This window comes from Plectropomus leopardus, chromosome 1, assembly GCF_008729295.1.
Source record: "Plectropomus leopardus isolate mb chromosome 1, YSFRI_Pleo_2.0, whole genome shotgun sequence".
Lineage (NCBI taxonomy): Eukaryota > Metazoa > Chordata > Actinopteri > Perciformes > Serranidae > Plectropomus > Plectropomus leopardus.
Window position 1 is genome coordinate 17481424 of NC_056463.1, and position 14205 is coordinate 17495628.

At 40.3% G+C, this 14205-nt stretch overlaps 1 protein-coding gene across 7 annotated transcripts in view; it reads left to right on the forward strand.

Annotated features, from left to right (window-relative positions):
* Positions 1 to 1483: 1483 nt before the first annotated feature.
* sox6 (SRY-box transcription factor 6) overlaps positions 1484 to 14205 on the forward strand; it is a 153855-nt gene continuing 141133 nt past the window's right edge. For 5 of the 7 annotated variants that reach the window (XM_042483805.1, XM_042484184.1, XM_042484034.1 and 2 more), the window contains exons 1-2: positions 1484 to 1805; positions 4058 to 4161. The gene's annotated coding sequence lies outside the window, so the exon portion shown is untranslated. Of the gene's footprint in view, positions 1806 to 2123; positions 2192 to 4057; positions 4162 to 14205 lie in introns of those variants that run through there. The other 2 variants (XM_042483881.1, XM_042483958.1) reach the window with 2 other exon arrangements.

Here is a 14205-nt window from a genome sequence, read left to right on the forward strand (position 1 = left end):
TTTGTAACAAAAAAGCTGCAGCTGATTTGTAGATAACTTTTGCGTCTCGCTCTTTTCTTTCTCTTTTCCTGTTGAAATTTATTTTGTGTGTTTGACATCTGTGGGCCTCCTCCGAGCTCAGCTGATAATTTCAAACATATGTTCATTCAATACACAAAAGTGTCTCATTGTAAAAGCTCCTGTTTTGGCGAGTGATCCCGACCTGTGGGTCAGCTTAGCTTTAATTTCACATGTCAAACGGCTGCCCCCGGGTTTTTTTTTTTTTTAACACAACACCGGTTTATTTAAATGAATGGAACAGCTGTAGCATATAATATAATATAATCCAAATATACATAAACGTACAAGTGCAACATATTGATTAATTTAGTTATATCTGATGTGTTAAAACCCTATGTGGAATTTCATGCAAAAACCTAAGAAATAAAATGTATCAGTGAGTGAAAGTTAAAAGTTAAATTTGATACTGGAAAATAAAATTTAAAAAATGTCATGCTATGGCACACACACAGCATATTTGTTTTAATCAATTACACACTCATAATTTTCATTTCTAAAATCGGTTTATTAATCTAAATTGTCTGACTCTCAAAAGTGAGCATGTCGCGAGAATAAGTCTTATTTTTGGCATTTTCTTTGGATGCAGCAATTTATTTATCTAATGATAAATAGGCAGCCTGAAAATAAATCTTAACCGCTCTGCATGACGGGAGGAATGTATATGTTGGACGTTCTTTTTATGGCATAATCTGTCAAAACAATTATTTTAGACTCTAGAAAAGCTGAGGTGCAATAATGTGACTTGCATGGAATTTGCAAACTGAAATGATAGGCTGAAGATCTCTAAACATTGTGCAAATTAAAATGTTTTGTTTCCTAAATTTAAAAAAAAAACACCATAAGAAATAACAAGATTGTCATTTACGGTGATTTAATTCATGCTAATAAATCCTGCTGTATCACACAAGTCTAAACCAGTCCCCGAACTCCTCTTACAGGGTTACTCTCACCTGCTCTCATCATCTCATGTGAACTATTTTCCTCTAAAGAAACAGTGATTTTGAAACACTTTGAGGAGAGATCAGTGTGATCAGGGTTTTCTTTTTTGTCCTCTAAGACAATAACTCGAAAAAGTGTCACAGAAAGAAAAGTGCAGCATCTGTAAAGGGGAAAAGTCGTGCTTAACTTTGCAGTCGCTGCGCCTCTAACTAATGTTCATTTAAGTAAGCTTATTAAACTGACTAAACTGCGGGCAGTTACAACCATCCTCCCTGTCTCCACTTTTATTTCGCCACAAATCTCTCTCTGCCTCTCTTTCTCTCTCTGTCTCTCTCTCTCAAATACACTCTCTCTCTCTCTCTCTCTCTCTCTCTCTCTCTCTCTCGCATCTCTTGTCTGGGAGGAGGAGGGGGGAGTCCTGCCTCTTTGCCTTCCTCAGATCAATGCCCTGGCCACTCACTTTCTGATGTTGCACGACGGGAAATGCTTTGAATACTTGCGACATGGCTGCGCGCATTGATTGCCAAGATTGACAGCAGCTCTACCCATCGTCTCCTCTTGTCTGAGTGTGAGAGAGAGGGAGATAAAGAACAGAACAGGCGAACAACAAAAGGTACTTGTAGTTTCGGACAGCTGAACTTCACAGAGTAGAGACGGGATCCCCTCATATGGCCCCGTGTGAGCACACTCAAGTTTTCGCTCAACAGATAGCTCAGTGATCATTTTCTACAAAGTGTATAGTGTGGTAGTGTTTACGCACGGGGAAAGGACGCATTAATATCTTCTCCACGGCTCAGATCATCAAGGTAAACAACACGTTTGCTGTACTTTTTTTTCTTTACATGTTGTCCTGATATTTTCACCTTGTTTTATTGCTGCTTCCTAAAAGTCGAGCGCGCTGTCAGTGAAGTGCTCCGGCACAGTGCGCGTATTTTGCTTCAAAACATTTTATTTAAAAAGTTAATTATGTGTTATGCTTACACAGGTAGTCGCTTTTTGTGACGGATGTCAAACTTTCATTGTTGCGATTATTTGAAGCGTCGCTTTCACCAAAACAAGCGGAGTGCACGCGAGACAAGAGTGGCGCGGCTCGGAGACGCTCGGGTTCACCCCAGAACAGGCAAATCCGCTTAAATTCAACATCTAACTTCATCAGAACTAACTCCTGAAACAAACCGAAGCACATTTGAAGGTTTGAAAACACATTTTTTTTCTTCGTTTATTTCAGCAGCAGCGTGACGCCGAGAGAGCGGACACAGGCTGTTCGGTGTAAATTGCAGCGTTATAGGACCGAGACGGACTGCTGTCACCGATAACACGCTCACCAAACGCCCTAAACAAGTACTTAATTGTTAAAAATGTAAAGGTTGACAGCGCTTAAGTGTTTGTGTTTACATGTCCCGTAACTTTCCTGTGTTGGTGGCAGTTTCACTTCTGTCCACAAAGCGGTACTATTCATTGACAATGACGTGCGCCCCGGTAGGTTTCCTCTGGCTGCCTTGAGGTGGACAAGTTTATCTGAAACCTTCGCTCATGTCTCATTATTCCTTTAAACATTCAGACTCTTTGCCTCCAAACTGCCTCTCACTCAATTTTTTTCCTGATTTTTTTTAGTGTCAGAAACACAGTTTCTGGCCCGCGTGCAGTCTGGGAATTTGCGCTTCCTTAACTTTCTCGGGAGGTCAGGGGAATTGACCTCTAAAGAATGCATAAGCCATAAATTAAATTCAACAATCGCAAAGCTTGTCCATTTAGAGAAGATCTACTTGAAGAGACAGTTTTCCATTTAAGCCGAAGCTTGTGACGCTCTGCGCCGAAGTAGGGAACACACTAAAGTTTTCTTGTAAAAAGTGCGTAAATGTGCTTAATAACAATTAATTGTTGTCTTACATTTGGACATGTTAAATTCCTAAAATTAACCTTTAAATAAAAGAATTACTGTTAAAACATTTTCAGAGCATAATATAAACTTTGGTCATTTTTGTGAACTCACTTAATGTTTTTAGGAAATATTTATGATGGACAAATTTAATAAATCATATTCTTGGTTGATTATAAATGTGAAATTAAGTGAAATATCAGGAATTGAGCATGATCTTGGCAGCGCGGAGATGTTCCCTCATTTTAAGATGTTTTTCCAAAATTAGACATACTCCCTGTGCTCAAAAAAAACCAAAAAAAAACAGCTCTCTAAAGCGGCTGCGGGAGTTTTGGATAACATTTTTAATAGGACAGAATCAGCTTTGACAACACTAGAAACTTTCTTATTGTTAACTGAATTGTGTCTTTCTTCTATTCACCAAGGACTGTGCACATGCGGTTTTTTTTGTGACACACCTGTGGCTAATTAATGAAATTGATCTTTCAACAAAAACACATTGTTGGCTCATTCCTCGCGCTGTCGGAGCAAAGTTTTCCCCCCTCGTGCTGTTTTGTTGCTCTTTCTGTAGCAGTGAGCGCAGGTTTCCTCATAAGGTAAGGCGGTTCTGGAGACCAAATGCGAGTCTAAATGGCACATTTATAATTAGACTGCCCATTCAGCACATTGTCCTGATTGCTATACAGGGACACTCGGCTCTGTCTCTATAAGAGTTTGTGTGACGGCTTGTGCAGCTCAGCGTGTCGCTCACTAAAAGAGCGAGAGGGGAAAGAGTGAAAAGCGGCATTAGAGCCATTTGATGCCACACAACCGCACTTGGCTCTTATTTAACATATCTCACTTATTTTTTGCACAGAGAAATACACCGGCATCTTAATTAACCACCTTCTTCCTTTACACACGTGTTTGCAGTCGTTACACACAACTTAAATGTGCATTTTAATATTTTAGAGTTGGAACTTTTACTATAATTTTGGTAAATAATTACTGCTGTTTTATTGGCACTGCCCGGGACAGATGTGCCTTTAAATTTCGCTGTAATTGTCGCCGATTTAAACATTAATCAGAAACTAAAGACTGGTGATTTGTTGGTGATTCTGAACAGAACTGCAGGGCAATAATATCACATTCATCATATTTCATACTGACTGGCCTTGCACGTTTTCTGTATTTTTCAAGGACTAATCTGCGGGTGGATCTTGAGCTTTTTGCAAGACTGAGAAAGGCAGCATTTCCAACCCGGACTCAGCATAAGATATAGACTCGCTGACGCTGATGTGCCAGTAAGTTCAAAGATGTTTTAGGACTTTCATTTTGGCATGAAGGGAGAAGCCACCTGGCTCACTTGTCTAAACACATCCTGCACTCTGTCCAAGTCCAATGTCTCCCGTGTTGCAAGAGCAACCTTGCTGCTGAGAATCTTTTTTTTTCATATCATCATACAATGCAATTAGAGGCTTTTTTAAAAAAAATTATTTGCTTTATTGAGTGGGAGAGAGATGTCGTGGATGAGCTTAAAATTTGTTTAGACTGAGTGTCACAAACTGATTTGACTTGTAGGTATAGTTTGAACTGTCCTCATCATGTAAAGGTAGAATTGGTTTAAACTGAGCTCTTGTGCCAGCAATTAGTGGGATCAAAGAAAAGGCAGGATAGAAGGAGGGAGGGAGGGAGAAAGAGAGGGAGAGAGGGAGGGGAGGTCAGAAAGAAATGTGCTTTATGTGATATAGTTTAAATATTTTTTATATAACCTATATGTGCACATTGATTATTGATTATGCTTTTAGTTGATACTTATGCAGAAGGTGAATGTGATATTTTCCAGTTAAATGGAGATGTTTTCTTCTGGGAATTTTATTGCAACTGTGACTCCACTCAAAATAAAAAGCTCCCTTCTGATCTGTATTAGTAATTGTAAAGTGTAACTTCATTTCACTGCAAAAAAACAAACAAAAAAACATCAAAATCAAAAATCAGATATAATATTTCTTTTAACGCCACGCAGTGATGTGAACTGAAAGTGCTTGTTTCTGTAGGTTTCATTTTATGGCCTTGCTCCTCTGCTCACAGTTTTTACCAAGACAAATATAATTATATTATATAAATATAAGCTGAAATCATTTAGAGAAGGAAAAAAAATATTAAGTAAACAGAACACTGCAATGTGATTAAAAATAATATTGATAGGTTGTCATTTAGAGGTGTTCGAAACAATATTCATAATATGTGTAATATGTAGAAAATCCATAAAAGTTCTGAATAGGCTGCATCAGCGCTCTGGGCCTATAGATCATTAAAATCCTTATAAACCTGACATTATTTTATTATTACAGTGTGTGTGTGTGTGTGTGTGTGTGTGTGTGTGTGTGTGTGTGTGTGTGTGTGCGTGCGTGTGCGTGTTTGTCACGCCTTGGCATGTGTGCATGCATGACTGGTACTTTCCCTCTCTTAGATAGTTTGCAAAACAATATCTTTGCTCTTTTTCCGGATAAGCAGTGCTGTTGATTTTGATTTGAAATGTCAAAATGCAAAAAGCCACTCTGTCGTCCAGATGTCATTTAGACCGCGTAACTGAGACCTTACACATCGCGTTATCTCTCTATATGCACTGTGTTCTGCAGAAAGACAGCTATTTTGTTCCGAGTGACAGGACGCTGCTGGGATGCGGACAGGGAGAGTGGAGCTATAGAAGAGGTGGAGGGGGGGTGCACAGGTACTCCTCTCTTCGTGGTAGTGGTGGGAGCGGCTGATGATAAACAAGATGAGAAGAGGTAAACAACAGCAGGCCTGGTAAAGGTAGAGGAGGGGGGCAGCAGAAGGGTGGAGGACCGCAGGAGATAATAAATGTGGCAGCACATGTTGTGACATCTGTCTTTCTAAGTGTTATCTAATTTGCTGTAGAATATTTCAACAATGATCAAAACTGATGGGAATACGCCACAGCAGCTTTCTTTTAGTAATTTGTCCTTTTCAACAAGAAGTTTTTGACAAGTTAGTAACATGTCACTTCTGTCATGACGCTTAATTTCCCTTCACGCGACACTGTGATTATGCGTTGCACAGTATTATGTATAATGAATGCATGCATGCCTCCTCTGTACTCTAAAGCGCAGTTGGTAGTTGGTGTTTTTGACGCTTCGTGGCTTAAAGAAAGACAGAACAGATGTGTTCTGTTTGGATGATTTGTGCTTTTGCAGGACGAAATTGTTGCTATTTTCAGTTTACACCTTTGTCACTTCTTCCGTGGAGAAGAAATAGTGATGAAATCAGTGGTCAACTGAGTCATCAAGAGCAGACAGTGGGGCATCACCTCCTCAAAGTCGCCATCTTACATGAAAAGCTGTGAGGAAGTGGAGCCAGACAGATTAATAGGAGACAGTGTAATACACCAATGTAATACACAAGCCGTTTGAAAGAGAATCTCAAGCATCTACATTTTGAATTTGATCCAGCTTCGGCTCTTAATTTGCAACAACCTGATTGAGAGAGTTGTTTTTTTAAGATCATGTTTTTTCCTCGAACACGTGATCCTCTAATGTCAAAGATTATCCTTGAGTACATGCTATTTTTTAAGTCAGAAACAAATAGCACCTACAGTATGTGTGCCAGCACTTACTGAACATCGACAAGGGCAGGGGCAGTTTTTTTTTCTCTGCTCTATTAGATCTCCGTGTCCCTCTGGCTGCTGTAAGTGAACAGTATTGCTGACATTAAAGGATTACAGATGAAAAAAAAATCTAAATATGTGAATTTTCACAGGAACTGCATAATTGCACAAGTAACCTAAGTGGCCCATTTTGATCTGTATCATTCACTCTCCCACCGAAAATGTTTTTCTCAAAATAATTGGACATTTTCTTTTAGTACATAGCATAGTTGTGCATAATTAACTTTGACTTCAAAATGCAACAGTCCAGGCTATGGTAAGTAGCCTCTGTTGATTTTTAAAAATCACACATTAATATGTAGAATTAATTGGCGGGGCCTTGGTGGCTGCGTGTTCTTGACACAGGTCCGGGACTGTAATCAGGTGGAGGAATTAGTCGGGCTCATTGTTTTTTATGAATCAGATGAAGATTTGTACAGTGGCTGTGTGAAGATGGTTGCCTATATTTCCATATCAAAGAGGCACACAGTGCAGCCGGGCAGTAATTAAAATGTGGTGGATTTTAGAGTCCCTGCACACACACACACGCACACACACACACACACACACACACACACACACACACACACACATATATTTTCGTTCTCCCTCACACAGACATGGGTACACAAGCATGAGTACACATGCACACACATACACATTCACATACACACACCCACATACAGGCAGTATATGGACCAAGGCTGAGAACTGTCAGGTTGTGTGAAAAGAGTGCAGGTGGTTGAAACTGAATTTTAAACAAACACTCATGTCAGTCCATGTTCCTTTTGCAGACATTTGGGTACAGAATCAAAAGCTTTTTTTTTTTTTTAACCATTTTGTTAGCTACAGTTTGAGAGAATTCATTATTATTTTTTAACTTTTACTCAGGAACAGCATTCACTGACTGCAGTCCACACTAAGGATCAAATCAAGTCACTGAGAAATGAGGCGTATTTATTAATCTATAGATACAGTATGAGTGACCTTGCTGCTGAATGCTGGGATTATTTTAAATAAAGGGAAAGGAAAAAATGGAAGAGGAAGAAGCTGTGATCTTTTGCCCTCGGAGAAGCTCTGAAGACCTGAGATTGTGTCTTGTGAGTGAACAAGGGAAAAGAGATTAGTGTAATGTGGGCTTTTGCACTGCTCTGACACAAAAGCGTCACAACAAGCCTTTTCCTTGTGATCCCCCCCATTGTGCCTGGATCAGGTCCTCCCATGGGCAAGACACTGCCTTGGAGGAAGCGTTAAAGGACTCGATAAAAATATGACTCGAGCCAACATGGGCAGCTGTGACACTGAGGATTTTCATGTAACATTATGTGAAAGAGGGCCTTAAAAACCTCATCCTCTCATAAGGGAGATGTAGTGAAAATATGGCCTGGAGCACATACCGTATTTGAATTTCTTATTTGTTATGAATAACCCTGTTGAAGGTAGGAGTTATTTTTGTATCCAAGTTACACAGGTCTCCTCTGTCTGTAAAAGCTGAACGATTAGACATTATCCAGTTGGTGGAGATTGACAGCCGGTTTTGGTATCTGCCAGCTTGATCTGACATGAGATGTAAAATATGCTCCATAGTTGTGACGAAGCCAACCGGGTTTCTGGCGTCTTCACTCTGTGGTCCAGCCTTTAGGAGGCTGGGAGCCGTTTTGTTGGCACAAGACTGTTTTCAGATCAGATTGGCAACTTGGTTTCTGTGTGCATTTTTTTAATGTGTGTGCTTGTACAAAGTGTGTATTAGAGAAATATGAGATTTGAACACATGATACCGCATAGTGTCTTTTTTCCAATCCACTGAAGTGAGGCAGCGATGAGCCATTTTACAATAGTGTGGTACTTGATCTACGATGCAGAAGGCTGCTGCAGATATTTAGCTTCTCCAGTTTGACTGACAAGTGTTGTATAAATCATAGTGTATAAATAATGGAATTAGCTACTGTGATGTCGCACATTGGTTTGAGGACTGCTGTTTATTTAGCCTTGAGTTTGGCATTTTGGCTGTAGTCATCTTGGTTTTCTTGGAGCCAGAAGTGACCATATTTGGATGAGAGGCTGGAGCCGCAGCAGCCTGTCACTCAAGCAGCCCCACCCTTAAATATGCATCATTTCGGGCATGAATAAAATGTAAAGAGGTGAGTTATAAGAAAAAAAAAGCTAACCCCCGTACAGTTGTTTTAAGTGCTGTAATTATACACACCAAAACCGTGTTTTTTACCAGGCTGAAAACATGTTTATTTCTACTGTAAAGTTGGGCATTTCAACATGGGGGTCTATGGGAATTTTGGAGCCAGCCTCAAGTGGCCGCTTAGTGAACTACAGTTTGTGGCACCTCGGCATTGCCTTTGAGTACAATACTAAACATCTGACTCGATTAAGAAAACCTTGACCATGTAATTGCATAAACATAAACATGGCCCAAGACACCATATTTGCATATTTGCACAAATTTTAAATGTTGATTTAAACCTCAGTTCAGGCTGAACTTGTTGATTTAATTACAATGTTGAAGACAGACCTCAAAACAAAAACACACTTTGTCCTTGCAACTGCCAAATTCCAAACTCTCCAGATAGTGTGTGTCAGCCCTCTTGGATGGAAACAAATACTGATCAACCACTTGCATCATGGAGCAGCTACTGTGACATCTAAAACAGGCGAGGAAGTTATGGAAAAGAAAGGACGTATTGGGCCAGAAATCAGATTCCCAACAGTTTTTCCTGTGGAAAATGCTAATGCACGATGCCAAAAATAAATCAAAGTGACAAAGACAGAGGGCGGGGGAATAGATGGAAAGGGTCTTGTGGCTAAAGTTTTGATGAAGTTAACCATAGCATCTCTTCTTTGCCTAGGTCTTTTGTTTCCTTTCTGAATAATTTCTTTTAACACTGACTTGGATGTGTTACAGGGTTTTGCCCTTAATGTGCATTATGAGAAAATGGCTTAAGCAGACCCGACCACAAGCTTTCTCTCCCTCTCTGTCTGTCTTTGTTATCCTTTCTCTCTCTCTCTGAGCAAAGGGAGGGGTGTGTTTAGACTCTGTTGGTGAAAAGATGGGTTAAGAGCAGACTTTCTGAGACTAAAGACTCTGCACAAATAACGATTTTAGTTTTCATGTTGCCTCGGACCCCTCTGATGATGTGTAAGTAGATCAAACTCTGTCTCCTTTAGTCTAAAAAATTGATTTTTTTTCTCCTGATGCGCACATGGTGATTTTTTTCGACGTGTCTTCCTGATGGTTTAAAATACTTATCATACTGTTTTTGGTGGAAATATACGCAGTGGTAGCATTGAAGCAACGCTGACTTTAACTCTTTCATTCGTTTCCAAATGGCACATTTTCCTACTCTCACCAGTGCTGGTGCAGGGTGAGCACTGGAGCAACTTTATCCATCACTCCACTTGTACCATAATATAACCATAACCTCAACAGAGAGACTACTGTTGGAAAATATGAACTTTCAGCTCAAACCAAATTTGAATTAACAGCCATCCGCCGGTTCTTTGAGGGTCCATGAATTAACACACATGCTTTAGAAACAACTGTCGAGGGCAGTGGAAACATTTTGTCGAGTCAAAAACTGCACTTAAGAAACCCCTGATTGGCTCAGCTGCACATTTATAAGCAAAGTGCAGCTACAGTGAGGGAAGCCCAGAAAGCCCGACTCGGAGCTCAAAGAATAAAGCCAAAGAAAGTACCGTCTGTGATAATCACTTTCTTGAATGGGACTAAAAAGGAGAAATCTGCTGAAATGATAGAGAAAGCCTGTGGTTTGGCCCATGCTGTAAATTTCCCATGAGCCTCTTTGACAATCTGAGGGGATAGCCACTCTGGCACACGCCACACGCCCACATACAATACACACACACACACACACACACACACACACACACACAGAGCGTGCTGTTTCTGCCAGGCAGTACGGGTGTAGAAACCTCTGGGAGGAGGTTCGTCTGAGGGGGGATGATTGACAGAAGGTGGGTGAAGATGAGACTGAGAGAGACCAGAGGAAGATGGGAGGGGTCATCTTCTCTGAGTGAAAGCAACCCTTTTTTTTTTTTTTTCACCACCAGACAGGACAGTTTGTAAAATTTACAAAAACTTTGCAGAGGAGAGTGGAATGACATTGTGGAACAGGTATTACCGAAAAATGTTTAGATTTCAAAAAAGATGGATCTTTGGCTTTTGCTGGAATATTATACAACCACAATAAATGACCCTGCAGACTGCATACAAATATATACAAATGACCTCAAAAGCCTCCCTCCTACATGTTCATATGCAGCTAATTTGCAAGAGCGATTTACGTTCACTGTCAAAGCTTGTTCGCAGAGTTACGTTGTGTTACCGCAGTGTAAAGTCACAGGGAGGAGGAGGAGGCACATGACTTTAACGCCGGAGACTGGGGTTTTGCATCCCATCGCAGTTGACTTTTGGAATTTTTACCATGCTCATTATGTTTTTCCAAACCTTAACGAAGTGTTTTAGTTTCCCAACCTTAACCATAATGTATATTACCAAGACCACAGTGTTTCCTTAACTCTAACCAATTGCTTTGAGTTGCCTAAACATAACCATAAAAAGTGTAATTACGCAAGTATTGGATAATGTAGCAAAAACAAATGTAAATCCTTGACAATTAGCACTTTTTTTAAAGGTTTTGTTATTTTTATATGAAACAGAAAAATCTCCCAAAATGTTGAAAACAAAATTGTATGAATAAAAATGAAATCTGACAACCTAACATTTCCTCAAACGAATCACAGATTGCAAATTAGATGCATATGAACATAACCACCGCAGTCAGATGCTTGCTCGTACACATGCACATGCAACAGGGCTATGGTTGTTTGTGTTAGCAGGGAGAAAGGCTTTATGTCGTTGGTTGGGGTGGGGTTGAGGGTAAACTGGGGAGGTACAATGTTCCTCCTCATCCTCAGCAAAGCTAAATTTATTGGTTACCATCTGCAGGGTGGAGGAGTTTGGGTTGTGGCCAGGCCAAAGAAAGGCTTCTAATTAAATAGTCATCATTATCAACTTGTGGTCAGCGATCATCATCCCCAACACTGGTTCTCCAAGATGAACATGGAACCATTGAGGCTTTCCTTGAACCCCACGGACTGAATTAGAATAGAAGAAACAGAGGAGAAAAGTGCTAGCAAGATTTTTTTTCTTTTCTTGGCAGAACCGGCAGCGTGAGGCCCCGTGCCATATCCACTCAGGTTTAAACAATTACCCGACATCAGAGAACGCAGCAGAGCCTCAGCGCTGGCACAACCGTCATGCTTTTGACTGCCGTACTTCAGGCCATGGTTTCAGACATGGCCAAGTGTCACATGTAAGCGGAGCTTTCGATAATTTCAATTAGTGTAAGAGGGTGTGCCTACAGTATCTGTATCACTGCTGCTGGAGGAGCTTTCCTTTGAGGTTGACAGCCCCCTTAATATAGTATTTCTTGGTTTGATGTGTGAGTGACACAGAGGCGCACCAAGAGGATGGCAAAATGGTTTATTAGGACCTAATTAGAGCCCTGTGATTAAAGGGGAAGTGACTGTGATTAGGAGACCTGCAGATGATGTGGAAACATGGATGAATATTCAGAGGAGAAAAAGCACAGTACGTATTAGCCTGTGTGTGTTTTGCGTGAATATGTGAGCACTACAGAGTCCAGGCTGCCTCGGAGCAGTCGTGTTATGATATCATTTTTACAGCAGATCCACAGCAGAGGAGCTTTACAACTTCAGCTATTAGACAGAAAATGCACACACTGATAACCCCTACAGCTGATTTTTTTTGTGTGTACACTTGCTTCATGTAGGAATTTGATGAGCAGCTTAGGATGAAAAAAAAAAAGATGGCCTCGGTTTGTTTTTTTTAATGGTTTCCGTCTAGCATGTAAGAGTAACGCTGCGGACTTTCACAGCCAATTGAACATGAAACCATGAGGAATGTTGTGCAAAGCCAGGTCTACTTTGGGAAGCTTAGGGCACGAGCGAAAGAATCACACATTCTTGTGAACTTCAGAGTACCTGCTGTTGAATCAAAGAGATAAATGCTCGTATTATTATTAGTCTTCATCAGTACAGAGATTAGCATTGGACTTTCTTTCTTTTCGCCTCACAAACTTCTAACTTCTTCAGATATGTGATAGCCACTGCCATTAGAAATCATTTATGGGAGTGTTCTGAGGGCAGGAGATTGTCAGCAGGGTCTTACGATTTTACAATTTCACAACTGACTTCCTCCTTAAAATGACACAGGCTTACCTGCCTATTACTCCCTTTGATTTCTACAGTACATGCTTCTGCGCTCTGAGAGGTATTCATAATAAGCTTAAACTCCACTGGCTTCATTGCTAAAGGGTGCTTATCTCTCGGCTATTCAAGAGAAAGAAGGGTAATATTTTTTCCAATTTCAACATTTTACCGTTGGGCCACAGTCGGCCCCAAAACCACATTTAAGGGGCAGTTGTGAAGTGCATGCATGCACACTCATGGATATATGGACACATACATGCACACTTGCACACTGTCCATGGCAGTTCTTTGAAAATATTATTTTTTGCCATTTAAAAATTGAAATGGTGCAGCTGTGTGATTTTTTTTTTTTTTTTTTTTTACATGGATGGAAGTCACATTTTTCAGCACATTTATTATATGTTTTATTCAGTATTCATTTTAACTCAAATTTCTGAGGGTTATGGGAACCAGTCTGCTAGCTGTATTTAAAAGTCTTCTGGGCTCATTCAATTGGAATTTACATCTGTTGCACTCTGAGAAAAAGGAATCCTCAAAACTGTTTTTCTTTTATAACATATAGATCATACTTACCTTGCAGCACTTATTGCATGTTTGGACATGCAATTTAATCTATTTACATTTTCATTATGTCCCAATGGAATGTTCAAAGCATACTCGGCTTTAAAATGTATACTCATATGTAATGTAAGATATACTTCAAAACTAGTTTGTGGTGAGTGGTAGTGGCCATGGAGGGCCTTCTTTCTTTTGCTTGGAGAAATGTCAGTTTTTCTTGTAGAATAATGAGAAGCATGTGTTGGGCAAGTGGAGAAAACACAGTGATCCTTCAGTGACCCACCTGTCGTGTTTTCAGCATAGTTAACACCATATTACTATTGCCCGGACAGCCACACTAGATAGAGCCTGCTCTCATACTATGCTCTCTTCTTCATTTTTTCTCTGCAATGACACCTGAGGGTGCTCGGCCTTACACTAATATTAGCACATGGAAGCCAACTAAACACTTGAAGGAAAAAACTAAAACTTAATGACTCCCAGAATTTAAATACACATAATCGGTAGGTGCAAAGTGTTTGTTTGAATCTTTCTCCGGCAGTTAACAGTGCGCTGTAGGTTTGTACTGTGAGTCTAAGTGCTACCCTCCGCCTGCAGCCTCAGCCTGCTGGGTTTCTCAGTTTTACCGTTGCTTGTGCCATGCTGTAATGGGCTCCCAGGACATGATGGGAATATAATAACTGCTTGACGATGTTTTTCTTACCCCCCTCATTCTCCACTAAATGTAAAATGTGCCCAGAAACATGGCATATATGGCACAGGTTGTGATGTCAGTTGTTATTGCTGGATATGTGAACCAGTAAATTTTGGATTATTTTCCACAATCTGCTGTGCTGAGTGCATTATGTCACAAAGGCCA